The sequence below is a fragment of the Neovison vison genome, chromosome 9, assembly GCF_020171115.1.
Source record: "Neovison vison isolate M4711 chromosome 9, ASM_NN_V1, whole genome shotgun sequence".
Taxonomy (NCBI): domain Eukaryota; kingdom Metazoa; phylum Chordata; class Mammalia; order Carnivora; family Mustelidae; genus Neogale; species Neogale vison.
Genome location: NC_058099.1, coordinates 32,744,685 through 32,761,476, shown reverse-complemented (window position 1 = coordinate 32,761,476; position 16,792 = coordinate 32,744,685). Strand labels below are relative to the sequence as shown.

The 16,792-nt window shown below is 44.0% G+C and overlaps 1 protein-coding gene across 3 annotated transcripts in view; it reads right to left on the bottom strand.

Annotated features, from left to right (window-relative positions):
• Positions 1 to 16,792, bottom strand: part of HEMGN (hemogen) — a 34,670-nt gene that overhangs the window by 16,353 nt on the left and 1,525 nt on the right. For 2 of the 3 annotated variants that reach the window (XM_044264276.1, XM_044264275.1), the window contains exon 2: positions 5,536 to 5,615. The exons of the other annotated variant lie outside the window; for it this stretch is intronic. The gene's annotated coding sequence lies outside the window, so the exon portion shown is untranslated. The remainder of the gene's footprint in view (positions 1 to 5,535; positions 5,616 to 16,792) is intronic. 3 annotated transcript variants of the gene reach the window in all.

The window sequence follows — 16,792 nt, the reverse complement described above, 5'->3', positions numbered from 1 at the left end:
GGGATCATGACCTTAGCAGAAGGCAGAGGATTAACCCACTGAGCCACCCAGGCGCCCCTGTTTGTTTGTTTGTTTGTTTGTTTTTATCTTTTTTTTTAAAATTTATTTATTTGATAGAGACAGTGAGAGAGAAAACACAAGCAGAGGGAGAGGGAGAAGCAGGCTTCCCGGCCAAGTAGGGAGCCCCATGTGGGGCTTGATCTCAGGATGACCTGAGCCGAAGGCAGATGCTTAACAACTAAGCCACCTAGATGCCTCAACATGACAGTTGAGCAGAACTGAAAAGGTGAGGGGGCCAGCCAGGCTGATAGCTGGGAGGGTATTCCGGGCAAAGGGACACGGGCAAATGGTCTGTGGTGGCAGGAAGTAGGTTCAGAGGAGTAAGTCTGTTGCTCCTTGTAGGGATTTCTACTCTGATTGAGATGGAGAGTCATTGGATGGTTTTGAAGAGAAGACTGATGTCATCTGACATATATTTAAAGGATTCTTCTGACTACTGTGTGGAGAACAGACTCTTATTGACAGGGGAGGAAGCAGAAGCAGGGAGACCAGTTAGAAGAGTCTTGTAATAATCCAAGTGAGCTATGATTAAGCCTTCCTTGATCTGTGATGGGAGTGGTGAAGAGGTCAGATTCTGGAGCAGCTTCCATATTGGATATGGAGTGAGAGAGAGTCAAAGACAAAGGCAAGGGTTTTGGTCCGAGCACCTGGAATGATGGAGTTACTGTTAATACATGAGGAAGGCTGGGAGGAGCAAGATTGCCAGAGATGATGAGGAGTTTAGTCTGGTAATGTGCAAACAGATTAGGGAGAAAACAGCAAAGGAACAGCCACCGAAACAGAGGAAAACCAGAAAAGTATAGTGTCCCAGAAGTCACTTGGAAAAGATGTTTCAAAGAGGAGGGAGTGGGGGCGCCTGGGTGGCTCAGTGGGTTAAGCCACTGTCTTCGGCTCAGGTCATGTTCTCAGGGTCCTAGGATCAAGCCCTGTGTGAGGCTCTCTGCTCAGTGGGGAGCCTGCTTCCCCCCACCTCTCTCTGCCTGCCTCTCTGCCTACTTGTGTTCTCTCTCTCTCTCTATCAAATACATTTTTTAAAAAATCTTTAAAAAAATTTTTTTTAAAGAAAGAGGAGGAGGGAGTGATCAATTGTGTCAAATTTAGCTAATAGGTAGAGTAGAAGAAAGATTGAGGGTTGTCTATTTCCTAACAATTCAATTCATTATAGACTGCAGCCCAGAGGGGCCATATAGACAGGACAAAGTTACATGATTTGCATTTCCTAGTGCACAACGAAGAGGCATTGCTCCTCCTACAAAAATTAAGAATTTCCAGTCGAGGGGCTCCAGGGTGGCTCAGTCAGTTAATTATCTGACTTCGGCTCAGATCATGATCTGAGGATCCTGGGATCAAGCCCCATGTCAGGCTCCAGGCTCAGTGGGGAGTCTGCTTGTCCCTTTGCCCCTCCCCCTGCTCATGCACACACACACACACACTCTCTTTCTCTTTCTCTCTCAAAAAATAAAAATAAAATCTTAAAAAAAAAAAAGAATTTCAAGTCAACCACAGCAGAAAATTAAACCCAGCACAGGTCCTTCCCTACTTTCACAAGTGTTTCACAGTATCCTTGCAGTAGACATAAAATAATTATGGTCATTTTTCAGATTTTCCAGACCAATGTATGGTCATTTTTATACCGGTGGTAAGTATTGAGTGATTTCAGGTCACAGAGCTAGAGTAAATCTGGAACTTGGGCCTTCAGCCTCTGAGCCCGGTCTTCTTCCTACAAGACCAAACCAGTTATTGAGGGAGAGAATGGCTTTTCCACCTCCTGACCCATCTGGAGCAAGTTTAAATATTGAGGTCCTGTTCATGCTTTTCAGAAGGCTGATTGAACCGTGCAGGTGTGGGGAGGAAGGAAACATGGCTAAGAACTTCTGCCTCAGGGCTCTTATGATGGGGGTCAGAAGGGAGAAGGGCACATGAGGTACTATCCCGTCAAAAACATGGTCTGAGCTTGTCTGCTTATGGAGGCCGCCGAGTACACATCATTAAAGTTCCACTCCCACCGCCATCAGGTCTAAGTCAGAGTCTCCCAAGGGGCCTGAAGAGCTGTGGAAGCTCTTCATCATCAGAGGTCTGGGCTTTGAAACAACCAATGAGAGTCCGAGGAGCCATTTTGAGCAATGGGGAGCACTTAAAGACTGTGTGGTAATGAAAGATCCAAACACCAAGTGCTCCAGAGGGTTTGGGTTTGTCACATAGGCACCTGTGGAGGAGGTGGGGGCCGCCATGAACACAAGGCCACACAAGATGGATGGAAGAGTTGTGGAACCAAAGAGGGCTGTCTCAAGAGAAGATTCTCAAAGACCTGGTGCTCACTTAACTGTGAAAAAGACTTCTGTTGGTGACATTAAAGAGGACACTGAAGCACATCATCTAAGAGATTATTTTGAAAGGTATGGAAAAATCGAAGTGATTGAGATCATGACTGACCAAGGCAGGGGCAAAAAGAGGGGTTTAGCTTTTGTAACGTTTGACGGCCATAACTGTAGATAAGACTGTCATTCAAAAATCCCATACTGTGAATGGCCACAATTGTGAAGTAAGGAAAGCCTTATCTCAGCAAGAAATGGCTAGTGTGCTTCATCTCGCCAAAGAGGTCGAAGTGTTTCTGGAAACTTTGGTGGTGGTCGTGGAGGTGGTTTTGGTGGGAATGACAACTTTGGTCGTGGAGGGAACTTCAGTGGTCGAGGTGGCTCTGGTGGCAGTCGAGATGGTGGTGGATATGGTACCAGTGGGGATGGCTATAACGGATGCAACTTTGGAGGTGGCGGAAGCTATAATGATTTTGGCAATTAGATCAATCCTCAAATTTTGGACCCATGAAAGGAGGAAATTTTGGAGGCAAAAGCTCTGGCCCCTCTGGTGGTGCAGGCCAGTCCTTTGCCAAACCACGAAACCATGGTGGCTATGATGGTTCCAGCAGGAGCAGTAGCTATGGCAGTGGCAGAAGGTTTTAATTACTGCCAGGAAACAAAGCTTAGCAGGACCGGAGAGCCAGAGAAGTGACAGGGAAGCTACAGGTTACAACAAATTTGTGAACTCAGCCAAGCACAGTGCTGGCAAAGCCTATCTGCTACAAAGAAGACATGTTTTAGACAATACCCATGTGTATGGGCAAAAAACTCTAGGACTGCAGGCGCCTGGGTGGCTCAGTGGGTTAGGCCTCTGCCTTCAGCTCAGGTCATGATCTCAGGGTCTGGGATTGAGGCCTGCTCTCTGCTCAGTGGGGAGCCTTTTTCCCCCCCCTCTCTCTGCCTGCCTCTCTGCCTACCTGTGACCTCTCTCTCTCTCTCTCTCTCAAATAAATAAATAAAATCTTTAAAAAAAAAAAAAACCTCTAGGACTGCATTCAAGACTATTTGTATAACAGGTTATTTCAGTTTCTGTTCTGTGGAAAGTGTAAAGCATTCCAACAAAGGGTTTTAATGTAGATTTTTTTTTGGTCCCATGCTGTTGATTGCTAAATGTAATAGTCTGATCCTGACACTGAATAAATGTGTCTTTAAAAAAAAAAATGATCTGGTACAAGTGCTCCAAAGCTAATGTGGTTATGTGTTTTCAGACTATACTGATAATTATAGAGCCCCCAGACCAGGGGAGATCAGAGTCCTGCTACACTGTGGTTTGTCATGCTGTATCCGGAGCATCATACTGTGAGGACCATGGGAGTGATATTTGAGAATGTTCAGGAAAAAGAGCAAAGGGTATGTAGCAGTACCACTCCCCGGCGGTGTAATTTGGGGGGAAACTGCAGCGTTCTTGCTAATCCTTGGCTTTTTCCCTTGTAAAACAGGAAAGGTAAAACTTCACCTGGATTCTGTGGTGGACAAAACCAATCTTGAGAGCTTTTTGTAGAATGAAAAGCACTGTGCGGATAGGAGTGTCCTAAACATGGGGGGTGTTCGTGGTATTGTTGGGAGTGGTCTCGTGACGCACCTAGGCATTCTCCTAGAGTGCATTTGCGCACACAAGTCAAGAAAGGGAAGATATCATGCACGTACTTTTCTTAGTGTTCCTTCCTTGCTAAGATACTTTTCCAAAGCTTTCGAATTCTTTTCAAAGAGTGGATCAAACTTTGTTTTCCTAAGTGGAGAGGGAGAGTTTCTGGTTTCCCTCCCTCATGGTCTGTGGATACGTGATAAATGAGTTCTGTCTCTGCTTAACCAGATGCTGCAGGACTCCTAGTGATAACATGGTCTACGGTTCTAGAACGGCGGCAACCTGCCTTTCAATCTAGTTTGTGGCAAAGGTCGTCCTTTGGCCTCTTCCACCAATGTTTATTTCTACTTCTTACTGTTATAGACAAATAAGCACCTCCCGATGAACCATGAGTGGTCATTTGTCTGGGGAAGAACAATTCTGCTCCCACCTTGAGCCGCCATCACATCTTTCTTTCCCCAACTTCTTGAACTCCTACCATACTCAGTTGACCTTCTTTTCCCCACACCCCTTCTTCCTTCCTTCACATCTCCAGTCTAGTTTTTCTTTCCACATTTCGTTCTCTCATCAGTGATGCCTAGCGGCCAAGTCCCGTGGCCCCTCAGCAGTTCTACCTCTGAGAGGGAGAGACTTGCTCACGACCCCTCCCAGCACTTCCACCCTCCTTGAAACCTGCTCTGGCTCTTGGCATCTGTGAGGAAATATTTTTCACCTCTCTTCCTCTTCCTCATCCTTCCTCACAGGCTTCTTTCACTCCCTGCAATGTGGGAGGTATTTCCCAAGGATGACTCCCTGATCTTTTCTCTGTATACTTCCACCCTTCTTAGGTGGTTGATCCAACTGTAGACCTTCTGTTATTACCTCTGTGCATATATCTTCTAAATAAATATCAGTCTGAGTTCTAAGTTCAAGTTTTCAAGTGTCTCTTGTATGTCATTCATTACAGAATATCCCACTGCACCTCCAACTTAGCATAACAAAAACCAATTCTATCTGCCCCCTCAGGCCACTTTCCTCTTTGGTTTCTTTCTGTCAGAACAATAGCACCATGCTCCTGGTCATCTAGTTGTAAATCTTCACCACTGTCTTCCCCTCTGTCTCCTCACTCCTTCTCACATCTGGGGGACACGGTTCCATGAGTTTCTTCTTCCCAGTGTCCCACATGTTCATTCCCACTTATCCTTCCCCATGCCACCATCCCAGAGAGGGACCTCACCTTCTCACTCAAGTACTGGAAAAGCTTCCTAGGTGGATTATCTGTTTCCATTTTCCCTCACTATCCCCAGACTGTCCTGCAGAAACAGCCAGAACATTCCCCTTATGGCTCACTCTGAACTGGTTACTACCTTGTATACAATACTGTCAAGTATCAGTAACACTTTCAGGATAAAGACTTAATTTCTCATCCTGGCCCTTAAAGCCAACTTCCTGATCTTCTTTCCCATTCCTTTCCCCAAAATACCCAATATTCTAAGTAAACAGTGCCATTGGTCCTCTCTGTTTGCCCTTGGCTCTTTCTAACATCCACAATACCTTTATTCACACCTCCTGGCTGTTCAGTGTTCTTTCCTTGTGTCTGCCCATCCAGGTAGTAAGCGCCTCCATCACAAAGCCTTTGATGATGGTGATGATGATGGCGAGGAGGAGGAGGAGGAGGAGGAGATGTTAGCTACTTTACAAACACATAATAGGTACCTAATGTTTTATATACATTATCTCATTCAGCTAATATTATCTCTGTTTCACTGATAAGGACATTACTGGTTTAAAGAGATTAGGTTATATCCCTAGATCATCTAAGCGCATTAGTGCTAGACTTAGGGCTTAAAACCAAGGCAGTCTGTCTTTAAGTTCAGATTGACCATTCTGTTCTACTACCTCTTCGTACCTAGAAGTGATCTCTCTTTCCAAACTGTAATCACACTTAAGGTGAGCTTCTTGTATGGTAAATACCACATAATAGTTTTAATTTTATTGTTCACATGTATACATCTTTTCTACAATATTCATTTGGCAAACACATAACAAACATTTACTGCCAGGCTCTTCACGTAGAATTGGTGACATGGAGAAGAATCAAACAAGAGTCCTTTCCCCCCAAGAAACTCAGTCTGATTGAGGGTGAGAGATAACAAGCAAATCTGAATTAGAATATAACACAGTGTGGTCATTTTAATATTGATATTTCCAAATGCTCTGAGAATAGATATGGAGTACTAATTATATTGCCATAGAAGTGGAAAGATAAGGATATTACACTGTGCACCACGGCTATAATTCTTATTTGTAACTGCCATGGAATGAATCTGCATTGGTAAACAAGCAGATTTGGGAAGATCAAGATGTTTTATATGTATGTAATAGTGTCATGGGGTTTTTTTTTCACTTTATACTAGTGGGTTTTTCCCCCTTTTAGTAATTTCACACACAAAAATAATAATAATAACCAATGTTTATTGAGCACCTGCTTACCATATACCAGGCACTATTCTAAGCACTTTATATAGAATTCATTTGGTTTCTGCAACTTCCTTTAAGGTAAGTAAGTATTGATGTCCTTGTTTTACAGATGAAGAAACTGAAGAAGAGGCATGACCTTGCACCATAAATCACCCACCTAGTAAGTGGCCCAGCTGGGTGGTTTAGATCTAGAGGGTTTTTTTTAAGATTTTTTTTAAAGAGAGAGTAAGCGCACAAGCAGGGGGAAAGGCAGAGAGAGAGGGAGAAGCAGATTCCCTGCTGAGCAGGGAGCCCGATGTGGGACTCGATCCCAGGACCCTGAGACCATGACCCGAGCTGAAAGCAGACACTTAACCTATTGAGCCACCCAGGTGTCCCAGCTGGATCTAGAAGACCGTATGTTTAATTACCTTGTTCTCTTACCTCTCAAGTCTACTTCTTTCATATTGAATAAAATAATATAGCAACATATTTTCTTTTCCAATCCCCTCCCTCTCCTGGTTTCTCTTTTTCCCTCTCCCTTATACTTCCCCTCTTTTTGACATTTGTTGACTCTTTATTCTGCCCAAAACAATGCAGGGTGTTGGAGATACAAAGGCAAATTAACAAAACACAGCATACATAGAACAGTAAGAAAACATGGATGAGGGACACTAGCCAAGGTGGAAAGAGAAGGACTTCTTTGAATAGATGATCTTGAGCTTAGTTTTGAAGGGTGAATAGGAACTAACTCTTGGAACACAGCAAGGCTAAGAGCAGAAAACACAGGCTCTGGAGTCTGATCTAAGGTTATTCCCATCAGGTTGTGTACAACCTAGGGAAAGTTACTTAACACCTCCCACCCTTGATCCCCTTGTATATGGAATAGGTATCATAACACCTACCTCTCATGACTATTACGAAAATTTAAAATGAAAAATTATGGAAAACATTCAGCTCACAGATGACCTTAATACGCTGGCTGTTATTATGATTGCTCATAATCTAATAGAACCACTAAATAGTAAAGCTGAACAAGGCGTTAGAGTTATTTTCAAGGTAAGAAAGTGGAGATCCAGAGGGAGGCCAGTGTCACACAGGCATAGTGGCAGTTAGAACTGGAACCTGGATCCTTTAAGAGTTCTACCATTTTCCCTTTATTTGTCTGGTGTTCCGAACTCTCCTGTCTACAGGTCAATCTACGTCATTCCCTTGTTTAATATGTATTTCCCAAACTTTCCAATTGTTTACATTCCCTACTTGTGACTTTTGCCAGATTCTTGTAATAACATCTTCTATATTATTATTTGCTTAATATTTTTTCTTCAGATAAACCGATTTTTAATGAAAGCATTTCAAACATTTTTTTTTTTAAGTAGGCTCCAGGCCCCATGTGGAGCCCAAGGTGGGCCTTAAACTCACCACCCTGAGATCAAGACCTGAGTTGAGATCAAGAGTCAGATCTTTACTAAAAGTGTTTCAAATGGAAATGTTATATCACCATTGTATGCAGAAAACCAGTCACAGGTTTGTGCTGTAATAAATTCTATTTCATCCAAGGCACATTAAAGTAGACACTAAGCTATGAAAATAAAAAACATTTCATCTAATTATCTGCACTTCCCCAAGTGGAATGCATACCACATCTAGGAAATGCTGGCCTATGTAATTAATCAATGAACCTTCTCATTTTACAGAAGTTCTAGATCATGTCCAAATCCATCTGAAAAGCAAACTGCCCTTTGCGGTGGCTGATTTATAACTCAGAAGGAACAGAGCAAAAGACTCACCTCACTCCTGGCCTGCTACTGACTCACTATTATTCAATCAGCAACTCTCATTAACATCTCTAGTTGAACACTAGCCTCTCCTAAATTTTTGCTATTTCTTCATCCCGTGGAGTTTTAGCAATTCTGGCAACGGACATATTCTAGAAACCAATATAATGGGGCGCGGGCGTGGCTCAGTGGGTTAAGCCTCTGCCTTGGGTTCGGTCATGATTTCAGGGTCCTGGGTTCAGCCTCACGTTGGGCGCTCTGCTCAGTGGGGAGCCTGCTTCCCTCTCTCTCTGCCTGCCTCTCTGCCTACTTGTGATCTCTCTCTCTCTGCCAAATAAATAAATAAAATCTTAAAAAAAAAAAAAGAAAGAAAGAAACTAACATGATGCTTTAGTTCCATTTATTTGGAAGTTTCAAATCCCTGCTTCCAGTAGATTCTATCCCCCGACTTGGAATTTATAGTTAAAGTAACCTAGATCTGTCCCTGCCCCAAAAGGGACCCCTGCTGACGAACTGCAACCTTCTGAATGGTTCTGCACGCCACGCCCCTGCTGCCTACCCCCACTCAGAGGGCCCTCTTGCAGGTGTGTTTTCAGTAAATAGTCATCGCCTGAACCAATTAGGGTAGAGGGGCTCTGGCTAGAACTGCTGACACTAGGTGGACATCTACGGCAATTGCACCATTCTCACCTGCCAATGAAGTCAGAGCTTTGGCTCCAGCACTTTCTTTCGGAGGCAGCCAGCCTTCCTCCCTCATTTACTGACACTCTCTGTTCCTCCTCCCCGCAAGCCCTCCTATGGTGAGTTAGCACTGGGGACGTTTGCATACCAAACACTTAGCTAATTGATATTCTGTCACAATCTGCTCAACAAATGGTAGGCTTTTTTGTTTTGTGTGTAGGTCCCCCCCCCCCCCGCCCCCGTGTGTGTGTGTGTGTGTGTGTGTGTGTGTGTGTGTGTGTGTGTGTAGTGACATGTTGGTTGTATTTTTAGCCAGGTTGGGAAAGGAAGAGAAGGAATTACTCTGGCAGGCAGAAAATGTCTTGCCAGGGTCTTTCTTGCCTGGCATTCTCTTAAGTGGCTGTGAGCGCCTTTAACAGATGGAGTTCAGTTATATGCTCCAATCTGATTTTATCAGCACATATCCTGGGCAAGTTCAACTGGAGGATGAAGACTTCCTTTGTGCTTCTATATGTGTTGTCTTGTCACCCTTTCTTGTTAGTACTCTCTCCTCATTTTAAGGAAACCAGCCTTGGTCAGCCATGAGAGATTCCCGTGTGGGAGTCACATAACAATGTCTGACACTCCATGGGGATAGAAGATGGTGGCAGTCCTGTCCCAGCCTTTGTAGTGAACCTTCCAACCTCCCCCATCAGCAAGAAGCACTATTTATTCTTAAAGTAAGTGGCAGAACGTTCTTGGTAATCAAGAGAGACACTAAAACAAACCCAGACAGAAGAGCCATCCTCTAAGACCACCAGCGACACCCAGAATGGCCCATAATTCTTCTATCTGAAATAGGAGGTCATGTGTTACTATTGATATAGCCTTTATCATTAAAGTTGGACATTGCACTTCACCTCTCAGGAAACATTAACTCAAAGGAACCACTACCACCCTGAACAGCATGTGGTACAGTGGGTAGAGCCTGGGCTCTTGGATCAGAAGATAAATAGGGTATCTATTTGCACAGAACTGCTATTAGCTGCTGTTTTTACCCAGTCCAGATGGGTGTATAATACTTCTTTCTCATACAGGGAGACTGGGGAGAACCTTGGCAGACAGAACATAAATAACTTCATTGGTCCATCCCATGAAGGCAGACTTTACTTTCTAGAAAACCACACACCTACTCTGACTTATGGAAACCTCCATTCCCATATCCCACTACCAAATATGACACCGAAATGGATTTAGTCATCTCTCTGAGAGGAAAGAATAGAGTGGAACTGCACTAATCCAGTCAGTTTAATTCCCCTTTAATGGGAACTAAATTAAGATCTCAATAATACATGATGACAGTTCTGCTTTCTAGTCTTATATAGAAACTACACCTCTAGCTCTAAATCCTAGTTATCTCTGACAGAGGAAGTGAAGCATTGATCGAGTAATAGAGTTGTTATGTTGTAGGGAGTAAAAGGAGTGGAAAGAAGAGATTGATGGCTGGGGGGGTGGAATAAATAAGTACCAGGGTGAGACTTCTGGGTAAGTCAGACAGGGATGCAAGGCTGGGAGGACGAGCTATTTATTTTGGGATTTACGAGGGAGCTCAGAATTGTGCTTAATGAAGTTACATGAACCTGGAACACAGTAAACACTAAATTTCACAGAATCTCATAGCTGGAAGAAATCTTTAAAGTCATCTGGTCCCATTTCCCAAGAAATGCCTGGAAACCCTCTATAGACTCAGTTTACTAGAAAATGTTTCTGTTTTTAAGCACTTTGTTAAGGAAACCAGTAGGTTCTTTTTAAGTAACCCCCATTTGCTATAGTTCTGATTGTTACTTCACGACCCTGGGAAAGCCATTTCCTATTTAGGGGCCTCTGCTCAAAAGTGTGACCTCTCTGGCTATTAGTTTCTGTGTCTATAAATAACCACCCCAGATCTCTCCTGCCTGCCTCTCCGCGTGGAGAACAGGCAAAAGAAGATGGGAGAAATGGGAGTGTCTTGGTAACCCTTAGGTATGGTGCACTTTTAAAAACATGACGAGTGTTGCTTTCCCTCCTATATCCCTCACCAATGACATCCCCCATGCTGTGCAAGAGGGGCAGTGTTCCATCCCTCTCTGTTCTACCAAGAAGCTTCTCACCCTTGCTCTTCATTCTTTTCATAGAGTGACCCACAGACGCTGTAAGAGCATTCACCCAGGGATCCTGGGCTTTTGCACAAAAAACAAGGAACAGGCTTGTGCTGGTCACAGCGCTGGCTGCCTGGGATGGGGATGGGGGAGGGGTAGTGTGCAGGGAGGCTAGCAGTGGTCTTCTGGCTCCTCCCCACATCGACTACCAGGGCCACCTGTCCGCAGGCCTCTATGGACCCCTGAAGAACCCAGCAGTAGCAGCCCACCCAGAGGAGCCTTGTAGTCCTGGGTTTTCAGTCACAGTGGAGCCTCCTAATGGCCCAGACTGTTGTTCCCTTTAAGAGGCATTTAGTAATGGGGCGCCTGGGTGGCTCAGTGGGTTAAAGCCTCTGCCTTCGGCTCAGGTCATGATCCCAGGACCCTGGGATCGAGCCCCACATCCTGGGATCAAGCCCCACGTCGTCGGGCTCTCTGCTCCGCAGGGAGCCTTCTTCCTCCCCTCTCTCTCTCTGCCTGCCTCTCTGCCTACTTGTGACTTCTCTCTCTGTGTCAAATAAATAAAATCTTAAAAAAAAAAAAAAAGAGGCATTTAGTAACAATCTGAGGGGTTTGAAGTGGCGGGAATGTGGGAGGTTGGGGTACCAGGTGGTGGGTATTATAGAGGGCACAGCTTGCATGGAGCACTGGGTGTGGTGAAAAAATAATGAATACTGTTTTTCTGAAAATAAATAAATTGGGAAAAAAAAATAATAATGAATACTGTTTTTCTGAAAATAAATAAATTGAAAAAATTAAAAAAAAAAAAGAGGCATTTAGTAAGTGTTTGTGATGCGTCAGGGCCCGTGCTTGCCACTGGGGATAAGAGATGAGTCAGATGCACTGCCTTCCCCAGAGACCTCACAGATTAGTGGGAGAAATAGACTCATGAGTGTCATACACAAGACAAGTTATGACCAAAGCCTGAACGGTGCTTGGGCTTAGCCGATGGATCACTTCAGTCTGTCTGAGGCTCTGGTTCAACTTCTCAGAGGAGATGAGGTTCAAACAGAACCTTAACAGGGGTGTAGAAATTCCCCAGGGGAAAAGAAGAGGCATTGCAAGCAGGGGAAGCTCCTAGTATAAAGGCACAGAGCTATGGGAGGACACATGGGTTCTGGGTAATGGGAAGGCCGGAGTGTGTGCTCCCATCAGGGAGTGGGAAGACCTGAAACAAGAAGGCTTGTGAGGGTCCAAGGAGCAGGGCTTTATGATGTCATGGCAGCCACTAAAGGATTTTAGGGAGGAAATGTCATGTTCAGGTAAGGTTCTTAGAGCATTTAGGTGACAGTGTGGGGGCTGGGTGGGAAAGGAGAGAGAAGATAAATTAACTGAGGGTACTGAAAGGAAGGGACAGATCCTAGAGAGATTGAGGAGGTAGGATTGATAGACCTTATTATGAAAAAGCCTAAGAGCTTCTGGCACAGGAAATTAAAAAAGAAAGAAGGCACACTGAAAATTTAGTGAGGGCCCACAGGTAAGATGACAAGATATCTTACATCAACTTGACTTCAACTTCTTGACTGCCTGGCCAAGATGGCCTAGGTAATGTTTGCGGACAGGAGGTCAAAAGCTTTTTTATAAATGATTTTTCCTAGCTGCAGAGAAGGATTCGGCAGATCTGGCTGACTGAGCCAGTATTCCCTTCCTTCTTCTCTCCTGCTCCACACATCTCAGTCCTGAAACTGATTGCTTTGTCAAGGAGGTTGCCTTCCCCAAATAGAAAAAGAGCCTCATTTGAATTAAGGATTGGCAAATAACTGTGTAGGATCTCCATGCTAAGTCCCATCTAGATCTAGGCATAATCACCAAGAACCGCATAGCTCAAAATGCTCTACTGTCTCTAGCATACAGTTACAGACCAAGCAGGGGGAAATTTTCCAGAAGAATCGATATTTGGGCTGGGTCTGGAAGGAAAGCAAAGGAAACACAAATGCGCTAAAATCATATCTTTCTTGGTTTGGCACCTAGAGTGCTCTAGGGATGAACTGTCCAATATGGTAGCATGTGGCTATTGAACCCTTGAAATGTGACTAATGTGACTGAGGAACTGAATTTTTTACTTAATTTGTATTACATTAAATGTAAACCATTCCCTGTAGCTAGTGGCTACCATCCTGGATAGCACAGCTCTGGAGTGCATTTAACAAGCTCGGATTCTTTTTGAGATGTTCATTCTTAGCTTCATTCTCCTTGTGACCCTCCTCTGTCCCTGCTCTCTTTTGCCTAGTCCTTCCATTTTGATTACCAACTGGCTATCTTCCAGCTTCGAACACTGGTTCTACTTCCTGGTTATTGATTTCCTCTCTCTCTCACCAAAACAGAACCCTGGACTATTTTCCATTTGACTGGCGCCTTAATACCTCCCCGGTTCGTCCCACCACGTGTGTGGACCTAGCTAAAGTAGGATTCAGAGAATCCTCTCCTGCCACATTGGGCCCTTCAACAGGTCTCATTTCCTCCTTTTCCTTGGTTTCTTTTCCAGGTCCCTTGAACCAGCCAGTTAGTGATGTGGAATATTCTTTGATGTTCTCCCTCCCTGACAAGCTGAGATAGAGGATGGGACAGTTGAAAGAAAAGGAAGGTGGGAGGGAGGGTTATAATAGATTGAATGACTACTTTGATCTAAGGTCTCTGGTAATAGGTCAAGAGCTCCATCCGGAGGCCTTCTCTGTCGTTTTTAACTTTGATTTGGGTAAAGATAGCAATATTGATAGATTGTTTACCTTTGTGGAGGAAAGGGATAGACTCAGGATAGATTCAAAAAACAGGTCGGGGTGCATGGGTGGCTCTGTTGGTTAAAGCCTGTACCTTTGGCTCAGGTCATGATCCCAGAGTCCTGGAATCAAGTCCCATATTGGGCTCATTGCTCGGTGGAGAGTCTGCTTCTCCCTCTCCCTCTGCCAACTGCTCCCCCTGCTTGTGCTCTCTCTCTCTCTCTCTCTCTCGATATCTTTCTCTCTCTGTCAAATAAATAAATAAAGTCTTTTAAAATTTTCAAAAAAAAGCTTTTGATAGGCCAAATTTAACATGATTAAATGGAATGATGACAAGTCTCAGATCCTATATTTAATGGATCTAAATGGCTAATTGTTTATATGTCAATACATGGCTCAGAAGGCTTGGTGGGTTTTGCTGATTATGAATCAGTGGTGGATAATAAAAAAGGTAATATACTCCAGGAAAGCACTACAGAATCATATCTATGAGAGATCTGTGCATTTCCACAGCAATCAGAACATAACTGGATCATTGTTTCAGGTTCTGAGCATCTCACTTTAAAAAAAAAAATGGTGGGGGGAACATTGATTAACCAGCCACAGGGGTAAAGGGACTGGTAACCCATCATATGAGAACTGAGCCACCTGAGGCTTAGAAGAACAGACCATGGGGATGGGATCACCACCCTCAGTCTCTGCAGGGCGTTCACAGGACAGAGAGCAGACACATTCTCAGGGGCTCCCGAGGGCAGAGCAAAAAACAGAGTGAAAATTCAAGCCGACTTCAGCTCAGTGTGATGAAAATGTTCCCAACTGAACTGTGATTTTTGGCATTGTAACCTGCAGAGGCAGAATTTGGTAGAGCCCCCGAAGGAACGATGTTAAACATGCCCCAGAGCTAGTCTGCTCAAATATTGATTGCCTCTCCAGTGACGGGTGGCTCATTCAAATCTGTAAGCCCCATCCTTGCTGACCCCGTTGAGCTGGCAGGTTCTATATTAAGTGTCAGACTCTTCTCATTCTAGCTCAGCATTCTAATTAAATAACTGTGGCTCCTTGCATGTGGCAAACAGGTTTCAGGCACAGAACCTCTAGCACCAAGCAGAATGGCAACATAATTTTAGCTCCGAAGCAAAATGGGTCTCACAATAGCATCAGTGCGGCATGTGCATTAACATTTGAATATGCTGTATAATAAGCCTGTTAATTACTCTGAGAAGAATACTTGAAGAATAAAATAAGCTGTGATCATTGGAGGAGAAAGCGGCTAGCCACGGATAGGATGGCTGCTGCTTGATATTCAAAAATACACGACAGCTCTCATCACAGGTAAAAGATAAAATTACTGGGATTATACACCGTGATGAGAGTGGCAGGAAGTGATTGGAATTTTATTGGAAGGAAGTATGGGGTATAGCTGTTGTTGTTGTCGTCGTCGTTTACCACACTCAGATTTATTACTAATAAAAATGTGTTTCTGTCTGGTGGTTTCGTTCCTTTGAGCAGTTTAGGTGTGAACCTCTTACTGTATTGCTCATCTCAAGTGCGCAGAAAACGGCTGGCAGTTTACAAGGGAGATGAGGACCTGGGAGGGGAAGGTCTCCGGTTGGACATGGGGCCATGATAACCACCTTGTGCTAGAAGAGAAGCTGTAGGGACACCCGGGCGCCTCAGTCAGTTAAGCGGCTGCCTTCAGCTCATGTCATGATCCCAGGGTTCTGGGATCGAGTCCTGCATGGAGCTCCTTGCTCAGCAGGGAGCTGGTTCTCTCTCTGCCTGCCTCTCCCTCTGCCTGGGCTCGCACTCGCTCGCGCTCTCTCTGACAAATAAATAAATAAAATCTTTTTTTAAAAAAAATACAATAGAAGCTGTAATGATGACCCAGTACCCCATGCCTTGGACAACCTAAGAGGGCAGTTCTCAAAGTCTGGTCTGCAGACCTCGCTGCGATCCTGCTACTCTTTCAAGGGGTCCATAAGACCAAATTATTTGTATAATAATAATAAGATATTATTTGTCTTTTCCACAGTATGGAACAACTATATACTATATGATTCTTTTCTATGAAATGTCCCAAACAAGAAAATCTGTGGAGACAGAACGCAGATAAGCAGTTGCCAGGGACCATGAGAGGTCAAAAGGGAGAGCCTAATGGGTACAGGGTTTCCTTTTGGGGTGAGGAAAATGTTCTGGAACTAGGTAGCAGTACTGGTGATGAATGTCCTATGTCACTGAAAATAGTTAGAATAGTGAACTTTATGTTATGTGAATTTTACCACAATTTTTTTAAAAGACCAAAAAAAGAGAGATAGAGTAAGAGAGAGTAAAGTTTGCACATTGTACCACATGAGAAATTCTTCCTCTCCAGAATTTTGAAACTTGAGGGGTTTCTAGTCCTGAAAGTTTTCCTCTTTGCAAGGCCTCAATAGCTACAATTCTTTTTTTTTTTTTTTTTTTAAGATTTACTTATGTAGGGGCTGCTGGGTGGTTCAGTAGGTTAAAGCCTCTGCCTTCGGCTCAGATCATGATCTCAAGGTCCTGGGATCAAGCCCCACATCGGGCTCTCTGCTCAGCGGGGATCCTGCTTCTCCCTCTCCCTCTGTCTGCCTCTGCCTACTCTCTGTCAAATAAATAAATAAAATCTTTAAAAAATCTTAAAAAAAAAAAAAGATTTACTTACGTATTTATTCTCACAACCTGTGAGATCATGACCCATAAAATCATGACTTGGGCTGAAATCAAGAGTCAGATGCTTAATTGACCAGGTGCCCCAATAGCTACAATTCTTAAAGTAAAGAAACATTTTTCTTATTCCCTGAACATGCTAGCCTCTTTTAAACCATCTCTTTGGACTTTACCCAATGCTTTATCCTTTTGCCTTATCTTTTCTGTTGACCTGGAAAGTTAGTACTTGTTCTTTAAAGTCCATCTAAAATGAGGGGTGCCTGGGTGGCTCAGTGGATTAAAGTCTCTGCCTTTGGCTCAGGTCATGATCTCGGAGTCCTGGGATCGAGCC